We start from the raw sequence: 12460 nt of genomic DNA on the forward strand, positions 1-12460 counted from the left end.
AAAAGAGTTCTGAAAAATCAACTGTGTTAATCACTGCACAGTTCTAACCAGACTCGCTATTTTCAATGGTCCACACAATGAAAGCTGGTTATGTCACACAACACATACTATCTTTTATTTTCAAAACAACAATCAAGTATAATAAATCCAGACTTCTTCCTCTTCTCCTTCTCTTCCTCCACCCTCCCCCACTTCTTAGAGGTACTGAAATGAATTGCTTCTGAACCCTGTTATATCAAATAACAGCCAGGACTCATTAACTCCTACTGAGGTCCTTCTGTCCCAAGCATCCTCAGCTTTATCAGCCATCAGCCCTTCAGTCTTTGTCATGCATCACTTACTATGCTGCTGGACTGGGGTCAAAGCAGCCATTGGGAAAATACACTTACAATTTTAGAAATGTTCTCTAGCCTCTACCAAAATACAGACATCAAGGCCTTGCACGGAAAACCCAAACCATTCATTTTCTGGACAAAGCCCAAGCCTCTGACTACAGTAACTTGTAATAACCATCTTAACAATCATAAAGAGATTCGTCTTCTTCCACTGCTCTAGAAAACAGATGCCTCCTCCTCTAAATGTCAGTTCTCGACACATCACAAATCTGTTTGTGTATTCCTGACTGAATGTACAAGATCATGCTAATGATGCTCCAGCATGTCCAATAATAATGTGCCATTGAAAATTCAATTTGGTAATGCTGACATGGGCTGCAATTTGATACCTTAATCCAATACAGTGAAGTGGGACTGCACAACTCCTTATCTTATCTTCTTATCATTCAGCATGCACACTGCACATCATTTTAGTTTATTTAGCAGATATTGCTTGATTACGTTTGTGCTACATGCTGATTGCATACAATACAAAGAACATTCATTGTCCCATTGCACAATGACAATGGGACATATATGCTAATACTATTGCCAGATACCCTTGGGGCAGAATATTGAGGAATTGATTGTGGCTTTAAAAATTAAAAGAACTTCCTGTACGCAATGGATAAAATGGTTCACTCAGGATCCTACAAAGCAGATTGAGCTTCAGATCTTCTTCAGGAAACCACCCCTTATTTGGTTAATTTACTTCAACTGGCACTTACTGTCTCGATATGTTCACTCAGACACTCTGGAAATATGATAGAATAAAATGTTTTTGTTTACTTACAGTTCTTTATAGATAAAAAGAAACATCATGTTGATTGTTGAAAAAAAATAGCTTCTTACATCACTGAGCTTAACTGACTAACTAGCTTCATCACTGATTGGTTGCATATCTGACAGAACACTTCACTCTGTCTTCAGACTCCATAACTAACAATGACAGTCCTGTAAGGGAAAAGGCAGGAAAAAGAATCTGAATTAGGGAATTGGCTGTTACTGAGTTAACTGACATTCATTGCAGTCCAGAAAAGTCTCTTCCAGCTAAAAACTCCTTAAAGGCATCATATGTAGGTTGCAGTTCATCCAACAGATACCACACTACTTGTCCAGCACTTGTTTTTCACATTGGAACCCCCCCCCCCCCATTCATTTTGTTCAAGTCACATCACATTTTACACATTTTATGTAGATATCTTCCTTTCAACAAATGCACCTTCCACCTGTTACTTATTGGCTGTAAGTAACACAAAATAACTGGTATGTGTCATTACTGAAAAAGTATACTCTGGAAGAGAGGCATTTATATTTAGACCTAACCGAGGTCAACCAGATGAACCCCTCCTCTCTCAGTCTCTCCCTCCCTCCCTCCCTCTCTCTTTTTCCATGCAGCCACTACACCAATCCAGATAAATAGGACCTGTCATATTTTGAGGGTTTATATGCTGACCCAGTGTGTTAATTCAGTAGAAAAGCCTACTAAAAAAAGAAAACAATGTACAGTAATTGTTACTGCATCCTTAGTGGTTAGCACACATCCTTTCTTGTCAGTGTGGATGCTAAAGTCCCTCTGATTTGAAAACAAGGTGGATTTGTGGAGTCTGCTCCCACTGAAGCAAACCTCAATGCTCACCAGCCTTTCCTTTTGCAACTAAGGCTGCTTTATTTTTCCGTAAATCACATGGGAAGGTTTAGCTGCTAAATCCAACTTAAACTGTTCTCGGTTCTTTTCCAGAAAGTTCAGATCAGCAGCACGGACTGAAAACAGTGGTCAGCCACTGGGAAGTGGCAGATGCCATTTTTCCCCTCCATTTGCTTCAGCAGCTTGACTCATGCATCCTGTCTGAGCTAATGTTAGTGTTCTGATTGCAGAGTGTCTGCTACTTTGCAGACTCTCATTCAGAGCCAGAAGTAGACCAGAAGGATTACTCCTATTCATTAGGAAAAGCAACTCAGCCCTCAAGCATGTCTATGCTCCTTCTGGCAGTATATACAGTAAGTGCAGACTGCATCAAATGTTTTCAAAGGATACCCAATACACAGCCTACTGTGTTCAGCAGAACTCTTCAATGCACACAGAGGTCAGGGGCATAATCCTACTCCTCAAACCCCATGATGCTTTTACATTGAAGTACGTACCATCTGAACAATGTTTAGGTCTCTGCATCTCTGCAAAGTCACTTTTCCTAGCTTCTACTCATTGCATTCTCTGGAAGGTAACAATCATGGCCTACATTACAAAGTTGTTTTCAGTATTATTCAGATAATGTCTGAGAGATGACTTGAGTGCAAACCAGAGTTTTCCTTGAAAGGGCAAAGAGAACCTTATTTTTGCAGTCTTGGATGGAAAGAATTAATATTAATAGTGGTAGAGAATACATTATTTTTAAACAGTACCAGGTCTACAGTATCTAGTATTAGGTGTCTTATAGATGAAATATTGTGCAGACCATAATGCTGTTGAATTAATGAAACTGTTACCTTCCATGCCAGCAAGTGATCGAGCCCCAAGATAGAAAAAAGAGAAGCCAGGAAACCAAATACAGTAGAAACATGTTATTTCAGAAGATACTGATACACCTCTCTTGCTATTACCTCAACCTCCAGGGTGCCCCAAGTGAAAAAATGCATAATTGTGCATCTACCATAGTGGAAACTGGTGCCTCTGATGTTGCAGGGGTAGCAAATCTGCTCCAAGTTTTAGTCCAAAATTTACAGGCGCTATCCAGGGTGTAGAGTCCTGTCCCTTAAATAGGTTCGGTATCTTGGCTTGTTTGTCCAACACTCAGAGTAAAACTCAGAGCAGCATCAATATAATGGTGAGAGGGAACTTCATTATTGCCTCTATAATAATGAAGTCACAAGTTTCCATTCATGTGCTGCTCAATTCTGCCACCCAGCCTTCTGTTTCCTAATTAAAGGAGATTTCCCTCTTGGTCTGTCCTTGTTTCAAAGACTGCATTTTGCAGTAGAGAAATCACAGTATGTGAAATTAGCAGAAATGAGAATTGAGAAACAACACTGCAGTCCCCAAATGGCTGCCCAGAACCACCATAGTGCCATTCTAGCTTCCTGAGCTGTAGGAACTACAAGGAATGAGCCTTAGGGGATAATTCAGCAAAAGGACTTTGGAGAAATAAAAAACACTATGCAAAGCCAGCGGATATTGCCAACTAGATAAACCTTTACAGCAGGGCTTCCTTACCTGGAACAATATCAATTCTTTTCTATCATGGCCATTTAATGTTTGCCTCTGTGGCTTGTCTTCAGGTCCTGGCCAAGTTCAAAGACAGGATTGTAGATGGAGGTCCAATCAGAACAAGGTTCAGAGAATCAGAGGCAGATGACATGGTGGAAAACAAGACCAGTGGCTGGGTTCTAGATCAAGCACATAAGGAAGACAATTCACAGCTCAGGAAATAGAAGAGCAGTTGCCAAGGGATAAATGAGCAGCGTCCGTAATCTCCTATGTATGTCAATAAAAATACCCTTGCATACAGTAAATGACTTGTCTACATTATTTTCTGTTTTCTGACTATATACTAAATGATACATCTTAGCCTTGCTTAATGCTCTCAAATGCAATAGATGTTTCATCGTCGTCGTCATCTTGGAACTGCAGAGCTAGAACAGACCCTATGGATCATCAAGTTCAGTCCTTGCCAAGGAGGCCCAGTGGGGAATCGAACTCCCAACCTCTAGCTTTGCAGCCAGAGACCTAAACCAGTGGTTCTTAACCTTTGTTACTCAGCTGTTTTTGAACTGCAACTCCCAGAAACCCCAGTCAGCACAGCTGGTGGTGAAGGCTTCTGGGAGTTGCAGTCCAAAAACACCTGAGTAACCGAAGGTTAAGAACCAGTGACCTAAACCACTGAGTTTCTTATAAAAAGTCTGATGACCTGGTACACAGAGAATCTGTGCAATGCAGGAGGCCATCCTATTAAAAAGAGACTTTTGCACCATGAACTAGTTTCAATTAAGGATTGGGTAAGATATTTCTAGGCATGCCTGGAAACTTTAAACTGAAGCAATGCCTGTTGTTTGAAGAAAATGATCTCATGTCATAAATTATCTTTACTGCTCTCTTTTGGATGGAAATAAATGACCCTATAAAAAGCAGAGCGGTCACACTGTTCGTTCCACTTTCTTTGGTCTTCAGTATACACATACATATTTTACATAACTGTGTTTCAGGAAAGACTAAGCAAACTTGGCAGTGAGACAATCCTGTATTCCTTATGCTAATATTACTTTTAATGTGAATCTGGCATGGAATTAACATGTTGCTTGGTTCATTTATTTCCATCCTTTGTTAACCTCTGTCCTTCTCTCCAGCAGCAAACATGGAATCAGGAATGACTAATCAGTTCCTAATGGCTTCTTCTTGCTTTCTGTAAGTTCATGCATAAAACAAGTGACTTGTTTTAGGGCCTAATCCATGCCCATTTTTTTCTTGAAAAATTCCCCACCATTTTATCAGTTGGCATACAAACTGAGACCCAAGCCACACAATATAGGAGAACTGTAACTGAGACCTGAACAAATTTCATCATCCAGTAGAGCCTTCAGCCATAATGTGATACTCCACTCAAACTCTGTCTACCTGGCTGCCTACCATACCATGCTTACACTGGAATCTGAGATTTTAGAACAACTCTACAAGAAGCAGTTGAGTTGCTTCTCTCTAAACCTCCACTTTATCTGGGTCAAAATATGTTTCATTTGAAGAGGTGTTGCTCTTGCTGCCTGAGGACACTGTGTTTCTCACGGCAAAGAAGCAAATGCTCCCACCCCTTAAGTTATAATACACAGTGCCTGAAATATTTTGAAACTAGAGACTGAAAATCTCAGAAACATCTTTATCCTTCCCTCATTGCAAAGATCAAGTAATAAACATAGATGTTGTAATAAATTGAATAACTCCCTGCTACCTGTTCGTGGCCCAGAAAATCAGCTACATGACTTGGCTGCCTCATGATTATTTATTTATTTATTTATTTATTTGATTTATACCCCGCCCATCTGGCCTGATGATGATGATGATGATGATGATGATGATGATGATGATGATGATGATGATGATGATGATGATGATCTTAGAACTGCAGAGCTGAAAGGAACCCTGTGGATCATTGACCAGCCTCTGTCAGGAAAGCAGAGTAAGGAATCAAACTCCCAATATCTAAACTATTGAACTATCCTATACATTTATTCTTTTACCTATAGTCTAATGCCATTTTTTCACCCATTTTAGCTGCACAACACCCCCATTTAGCAATTTGGGTTACAAACATGATGAGGCCAAGACTATTTGCGTTCATAGAAGCAAAATATTTTGACCTTTCACTTTTAAGCCTTTGTCTGCCTTTCTATGGCCGGAGTAAATGACCTATCCATATGACCCTCAGGCTGCAGCATGAATAAAGTATGTAGATCAAAGCTGCTTCTTAGTTATAGATGATAAAGATGGATACATCCAGAGTCTGAACATCTTCCAGATAGCTGAGGGTAGGGGTGGGGAGAGAAATGTGACATATTTATAATTAGGCTCCTATAATTAGGAAGCAATAGAAACATTCCAAGGCTCCCATTTTTTTCATTAACTGTGAAAGAACAAGCCTCAAAGATTAAAGAGTTCCCTCTCACTATGCAAAAAATGATGTCCACAAGTAAAGAAGTCACAAAGGGAGAAGAACTAGCACTGGAAGAGTGTATGTATGTATGTATGTATGTATGTATGTATGTATGTATGTATGTATGTATGTATGTATGTATGTATGTATGTATGTATGTATGTATGTATGTATGTATGTATGTATGTATGTATGTATGTATGTATGTATGTATGTAAGTGTGTGTGTGCGCGCGCGTGCATATGTATGTATAGCACATCATAAGATGACTATATGGATTCACCCTTCCAATGCTCCTCCTGCAGGAACATATTGAAATTCTAGTACCTAAATCAAGGTGGCAAGGGTCTTACCATCATCCAGGGGAACAGCAGCTCGTACCTCTCCAGATCCCCTTCTCTTTGTCAGCTCAGATCTTGAATCACAGCCCCTTCCTAAGATTTCCTCAGCCATTGGAATGAACCCAAGAATCCATAGCAGTTATCCCTGCAGCAACTGATTCTCATAACACGGAAGTATTTATTGCACCTTAAAAATGTCGGTAATGAAATTAAAATCAAGCTATGATCTTGATCTTTGTAAAAGAGGTTAAGCGAGTTAGAAGTAATGAAGCATTACTCAAACACTTAAATTATGTCATCCTTGCTAAAGGTGTGTAAAGTTTCTGTCTTACTCAAAATGAAAGAGGGACTCATAAAGTTTCAAGACAGAATGGCTGTCCATCAAACTCTCCTTCATCCTCTGGTCAAGAAAATGATTACAGGCCTAGCTGCATGATCAGCTGTGTGACAGTTTGTGGGTGAGAAGGGAAACTACTTGCACAGTTTCAAAAATTCTATAGTTTTGTTCTGTAAGATTTGGGCCTCCATTTACATGGCTGACCTATGGTCATAATAATGATAAAGTGAAGTATAGGCCTCCATTTCCCAAATCCAGTTCTGCATCCCCCTTCCTTTCCCTTCCCTTCTACTTGGCCTTTGTTCCACACTTGGTATCTCTGTCTAGCCCTTTGTCTCTATTAATATATTTGTTACTAAGCCAAATGATCCACAGTTAGAGGTAACACTGAGCATTTATCACATGCAAAACCACTGGTGAGCCACAAAATATCCTCAAAGCATACTGAATCTGGCAGGGCCTTTCTTGTTTGTTTTTAAATCCAATTCTGTGACAGAGCCCCAGTGTCTAAACACAGGCCTTTTTCAAAAGCACTCAAGATTTACTCCCTGTGCAGTGAATAAGTGAAAATGGGTTTTGTTGAAACCTCCTGAGAATTAAGTTGATTTACTACAGAATCTCTTCATTGTTTATAGGCTTGATGAAAGCATTAAGCACTTAATGATTCCCAGACTCCTCCAGGGTATGAGTTTTTCAGTTTTTTAATTTTTTGAAAAATGGGGAAAACAGACCATAGTAAGTGTGAAAATATCCTCCACAAAGCTTGCAACATGTATAATAGACAGACTTGCTTCAAGTGTTCAACATTATTATCAAGCTCTGATATATACCAGCCTACTAGGTGCATTTTAAAGGTACTTTCTCTTCAAAAGAAAAATGAAAAGAAACACATTGGAAAAATTTACTGTGCATGGGTGGACCTTGAAACCTTTCCTCACTTCATAATTATCCAGCTCTCTCCATACATTCAACTTCTTCACAAAAGAAACTGGTTCTATTCTTCCTGCAACTGCTGGCTGTCAGGCTCCATGTGCATGGAATGAAGTGTGTGATAAATTATTGCAGAATGAATTAAACAGAATGTTTCTAGACCTCAAATAGTAGAACTGCAGTGATAAAAACACACTTCTAACATTTTGTTTGGTAAAACAGGTGGCAGCCCGTGGTCCCCTTTATCCCTCACTCCACTCCTGATCCAAATCTTGTGAAGCCTGTCTTCTGCAACAGTCAAGTAAACCTACCTTAGGAGACATTTCTTTCAGTTTGCATTTTGAAGCAAAGTTATTATTATTTTTATATATATATTTAAAATATTTTAAACCCCAAGAAACAGTAGGGGAAAAAGAATTGATACTAAATTAAAGAGCATTTTAGCCATAACAATTCAAATAGAAAGAAATGTGGCAATGCAGTTCAAAAAAATGTAAATACTCCTGCCGATATATATATACTACATGACTGCTGAAAAAACGTATGGGTACAAGAGGGAGATGAAAAGAATTGGTATAATTGGGGTTCTTTTCTCACGTGTGATTGAGCCCTTAAGAATATTGCTAGCAAAAGATATGACCATTATTGTCTTCAGTATTTAGAAACTCCAATGGTGAAGCACCTCAATCCGGTAAGCTGATAAGGTACTTATTGTGTGCCTGGACAAGTTTGGCTGATACTTTGCTGGATCACTACAGTAGTATCTGCAGTTGGAACCCTGCACATGAAAGAATATTGAAATGGGTATGAGGCAAAACTACATACAAATGTATTACAAATACATATTTTGATGCAATCCTTAAAAAGAAGTCAAAGTTCAAGAGGAACTAAACTGAAGATTTTATTTATTTATTTATTTATTTATTTTATTTTATTTATATCCCACCTATCTAGTCAGTTAAGACCACTCTAGGCGGCTTACAACAAGAATATTAAATGTAATTAAAAACAATTTTAAATAAGGGGAAAAGCTTTGGACAAGATGGGACAGACAATAGGGAAAAGGAAAGAGAGGGGATCAGAATAATTGAAAAATTAAGAGAAACTGAAACTTGATTTGTCCATCCTGGTCTGATATTTTACAGACCACATTGAATAACTTAAGTTTGTTATATTTCCTTTCCAATACAGTTCTTAGAACTGGAAAGGCTACCCACTTTTTGTAATGCCAAAACCTTCCGATGTGGTTAAATATAAATTATTTAAATTTCCTTCTTCATACAGAAAGATTGGCTGCAGAAAGCAAGCTACAGTTGTGGTGTCACAGGCCATGGTAAAAATTGAAGGAAGGAAGAAGACCCATGTTGAATCAGATCAAAGAGCCATCCAGTCCAGCATTTGGTTCCCCAAGGGTTGGGTAGACCTTCAATAGGATCTGAGACAATGATGTTTTCCTGTACATGTACCTTAGCAAGCAATATTCTGTGGCTTGCTTCCTCCAATACTGGAGGCAACTGAAAATTGCCATTTAATAGGCCATCCCACAGGTTAGCAGTCCAGTCCATAAGTGAGGTGAGGTCACACGTTCACACATTTTTTGCCCAGTGTAACCTTAGTTCCCAAAAATAAGACCCGAACAACTATCATATAGCTATCATAACTAGTAGCTATTGAAAGCTTTCTCCAAGATACAATATCCATCAATAAAATACGTGCACTGCTTTTCCATCTGCTTTCCCTACTTGTAAGGACTCTGAATGAAAACCAACGAAAATATATAATTCAAGAATGGCAGGTCATATGTGTTGATATCTATTTCCAGTGCAAGCGTCTAGATTTTAGTGGGACCATGTGCAGCTCTCATCATCACAGAGTGAAAAGGATGTTGTAGAACTGGAAAAGATATCACAAAGACAAACAAAACTGATCAGGATGTTGGATCAAATTGCCACACTCATTTTATGTTGTATGCCTGCTTTGTTTTGTTTCGTTTTAAAAAGAAAACATTTAAAAAATTTTCTACGTGCATACATTCACATTAACACTCTCTCAGCAATTCCATTATCACATTGGTTTGTTTCTACCAGATCTTGTATTTCAGCTGGTAAATGAGTTTCAAAATTTTGAAATTGACTTACAAGCAGAAATATAGGAACTAGTAGAAACAAGTCTTACCAGTTCAAGTCCTGTTTTTTAGTGGAGAGCAGGGATTGCAGTTGATTGGACTTAACCAATAGTAAGTGTTTAGTTCTGTATAAAATTATCTTCACCCTTGAAACTCAGAACAGTATGTGGTCTTTCTAGTCACGAATTCAGTATGAAATATAGAACCAAGTACAGTGGTACTTCAACTTACAAATGTCTCCACTTGCGAACGATTCGAGTTATGAACGGTTCCGGTCACAAAAAGTTGCTTCGACTTGTGAACGGATCCTTGAGTTACGAACAAAAAACCCCCCCAAAAAACCTTTCCTGCCTTTTCCCCCCCAAATTTTATTTGAATTCCTACATACAAAAAACAAAAATAGAAAAAGAATAATGAAGAAAAAAAACTAAACTAAACCCTCTGCTAAACTAAAACCCTCCCCCCTTTGGAGTCAGAGACTCTAGCCTCATTAACCCTTCCACTCTCCCCGGTTTGGTTTCCAGTATATACTAAATAGATATACATATATGATAAAATTTGCCCTACATTCCTGTCTTCTTCTGGGCCCACGAATATTATTTCCCAGCTTTGTTTTACATCGTCTCTTGGTTGTTCCTGTAGTGCTTCTGATAGAGTGTCCAATTCTGCTATGTCCCATAGCTTCTTTAACAACTCTTCTATCGTCAGAACCTCTTCACTTTTCCATTTTTGGGCCCAGAGTAATCTAGCTGCTGTGGGTATATACATAAGACAATGATTCAATTTTTTATCATTAATTCCTGAAATGACATTCAATAATGCCACTTCAGGTTTTATATCTCATTTCTGCTGGGTAACTTCTTTTGCTAATTCCCACACTTGTGTCCAATAATTTTTGACCTTTTTGCATGTCCACCACATATGATAAGTTCCTGTATTTTTTGCACTTCCAACATATATTGCTGTTACCCTCTGACATTTTCGCTAGTCTTACAGGTGTATAATGCCATCTATAGAACATTTTGAGGATATTTTCTCTAAGATTTGCTGGTTTGATCATTTTATGGCTTTCTTTCCACATCTTAGTCCAATCATCAAGATCTACCGGTACGTTATATCCAAAGTTTTTTTGCCCACTTTATCATTGTCTCTTTCACCCTCTCATCCTCTAAGTCATATTCTAATATATGTACATTTTCTTAATTATTCTTTCATCCGTATATATCCACAGTCTATCCACCTGTACTTTGCCCTCAAAGAAACCCACAGTCCTGTCTTTTTTATATATTGATTCTAATTTTACCATTGACCACCAATCAACAGCTACACCCATTTTTTCAAGCTCTTATTTGTCCTTTATCTTCTGTTTTTAGTTAACAGATTTTCATATGTGGTCAACAATCCTTTCTGGTTCAGGGCTTTTAGTGTAAATGCTACTATCGGTGCCACCCACAATGGGATTTTCTTATAGGTTTGTGCTTGAAATTTTTGCCATACCATCCCTAGGGCCTTCCTGATGATATGTTCTCAAAACTGTGAGTGTTTCTTATGTCTCCGTACTATACATATGCATGCCATCCCATCTTTAAATCATGTCCCCGAAAAAAACCTTTCCTGCCTTTTTTTTTTTTTTGACCTAAGTTCATCTTAGGTCAAAAGAAGAAGAAAAAGTTCTCCGCCTAGTGGTAGAGTATGGATTAACCGGCTTTGCATTAGTTCCCAAGGGAACTAATGCCTTTACCTACAAACAGCACCTCGACATACGAACGAAAAACAGCAGGTTTTTTGGATTAAATGGTTTTGGGATTAAACGGATTAAATGGTTTTCAATGCATTCCTATGGAAAAGTTTGCCTCGACTTACAAACTTTTTTTTTTGACGTATGAACGCCATTTCAATACAGATTAAGTTTGTAAATCGAGGTACCACTGTACAACTAGCCAAGCCATGGCCAGATTAGTTAGTTACTCCATTATAAATGAATTCTTATAATCTTGGGAAAATAAATGTAAGCTTGTCAAGATTTGCTTCCTTCCCCATGAAAAGTGGACTCTTTTGTTTCCTGGGACATCATATTTGCACATTAAAGAACTTTGTTACCAGTGATTTCTCTTCTAGCTGAATATCCTAACACAGGTCTGCATAATACAATGTTTACAACAGATGGTTCAGAAACCTCTGAAGCAAATTGTTTATTGAAGGAGTTGTCATCAGAAGCTTCAGAGATTCTCTTTGTGGTTTCACCATAGAGGCAACTCTTTCTGAACTCTTCTCAAACCCAAAGGACTTTTCATGTTAAGGCTGATGATGCTTGGAGAAGCCATCTGGCTTATTTTTACCTTCAGTGTCTAAGCCATGAATGCACATGTTTCCGTCTGTAGTATATTTACATACATGCCCAGATTTGGAATGTGTCATCCATTCTCCTCTCCTCCTTTTATTCCAAACCATTTCTTTGCAATCCTCATTCTCCAATATTTTCATATTTGTGCTATGCTGTATGGGGTGTTTGTGAAAAAACCAGGGATCTTATTAGGCAGGCAAGCAAGGGAGCAAACAAAGTCATGTGACTGAACACATACATAGAGACACAATACTGTACATAGCTCAAACAGACCATGTCATATGGATTTAAAATACATTGTGTGCTCTAGAGGCCTCCCTCCTCTTAATGGTACAGTGTGGCAAGCGGGATTTCAAGAAGGAGTGCCATT

Source organism: Pogona vitticeps, chromosome 5 (genome assembly GCF_051106095.1).
Source record: "Pogona vitticeps strain Pit_001003342236 chromosome 5, PviZW2.1, whole genome shotgun sequence".
Classification (NCBI taxonomy): Eukaryota; Metazoa; Chordata; class Lepidosauria; order Squamata; family Agamidae; genus Pogona; species Pogona vitticeps.